Source organism: Salvia hispanica, chromosome 4 (assembly GCF_029641045.1).
Source record: "Salvia hispanica isolate PSC_SH4W2 chromosome 4, Shi_PSC_v1, whole genome shotgun sequence".
NCBI lineage: Eukaryota > Viridiplantae > Streptophyta > Magnoliopsida > Lamiales > Lamiaceae > Salvia > Salvia hispanica.
In genome coordinates, this window is record NC_142695.1 from 46,475,226 (window position 1) to 46,477,022 (window position 1,797).

The window sequence follows — 1,797 nt, forward strand, 5'->3', positions numbered from 1 at the left end:
ATGTATGTGAAACATGAGAAATGGATGGCTCAACATGGATTCAACTACAAGAATGAGGAAGAATGAGGAAGTGAAAGAGAAAAGGTTTAAGATATTTAAGGATAATGTGCAACATATTGAAAGGTTTAATTAGGAAGGGAAACACACGTACAAGCTTGGGATAAATAAATTTGCAGATCTAACGCATGAAGAGTTCTTGGCTAAGTATGCCGGTAGTTCTATGCCATCATTTAAGGTATCTTCATCGCATCAATCATCTTTTGCATACAAAAATGTGAAAGACGCACCACCTAGTCTTGATTGGAGAGATCACAACGCCGTCACGCCTGTACAAAATCAAGGGTCATGTGGTAAGTCTCACACTACCTCTATTGCCTATAGTAACATGGTGCAATATATGTAAATATCGATGAAATGTGGTTCAATAAAACTTCTTATTGTGATAAGTTAGTAATTTTGAGAATTATGGACTAAACCTTCAAATTACCACATTAAAGTCTCTGTACTTGGCAAGTATCAAGAATTCACTGCAAAGTTATCACAAGTTTCACAATATTTTTCTTTGAACCACATCCAATATGCATGTGTTTGTGTTAAAAAAAATAAATATTTAGAGCGCGTTCTCTTGATATTAAGGAGTGGAAAGCAATTATTTTCGGCTATTATCATTGATTTATACATAATTCCCATGTGCATGCATGTAGGATGTTGTTGGGCATTCTCTGCTGTAGCTGCCATTGAAGGCATAGTAGCCATCCGATCAGGCAAGCTGGTTCCATTATCTGAGCAACACATTTTGGATTGTAACGTCAACGGTGAAGACTGCTTGGGTGGAAGAATGGAAAATGCTTTCGACTACGTGATACAAAACGGTCTTGCATCTGATACCGACTATCCTTACACTGCAACTAAAGAAGCATGTACCAATAACAAACCATCATCTCTTTCTTCAGCGATCAGTGGCTTTAGTTTTGTTCCTAATTATGATGAGGCAGCATTGTTAGATGCGGTAGTTAACCAACCTATCTCAGTTGGTATTGACCCAAAACTTTTCCAATTTTATCACAGTGGGGTTTTGACAGGGGAGTGTGGAACTGATCTCACTCATGCAGTTACACTAGTTGGCTATGGCCAAAGTGAAGATGGGATCGATTTTTGGTTGCTCAAGAACTCATGGGGGCCAAGATGGAGAGAAGGTGGATATGTCAGATTGCAAAGAAATGTAAATTCTATAGAGGGCATGTGTGGTATTACATTGTACGCTACTTATCCAATTGCATGATTTGTTCTACACCGCTACTGCTGAATTAGTATTATTATGATTTAAGTACATCTATATTTGATATTGCAAATTTACTCTAGAGAAGAAGGCTATATGAATTAAAAAAAAATTGTACTCCATATTTAAGGTGTGTATGCTTTTAATCCTCAAAATAGAGGGATAATATCATTTAAATTGATGATCTATTTTTTGTACTGAACTCATTTGTTTAGAATGATGATACTATTATGAACTCTTTATATTTATCCTTCTTTTTATAAAAAGATGGTATAAAATTATATCATTAACTTATTTGTTTCAAATGATAATACAGTTATGCGTTTTTTTATAATACACACATTGTATATAAATAATAAACATAATGCATTGAGACAAAACCAGGCCATGATAAGCCGCCACTTCAACAGGGGCTTAGCCAATGTCGTCTGCCTCAATTAGGGGTGGGTCGATACGATATATCGTATCGAAAACGTTGTATCGTGTATCGTATCGAAAATATCGATATGAAAGAATTT

The 1,797-nt window shown here is 35.6% G+C and overlaps 1 pseudogene; it reads left to right on the forward strand.

The window, feature by feature from the left end:
• Window positions 1–1,282, forward strand: LOC125195237 (senescence-specific cysteine protease SAG39 pseudogene; annotated as a pseudogene).
• Window positions 1,283–1,797: the final 515 nt, after the last annotated feature.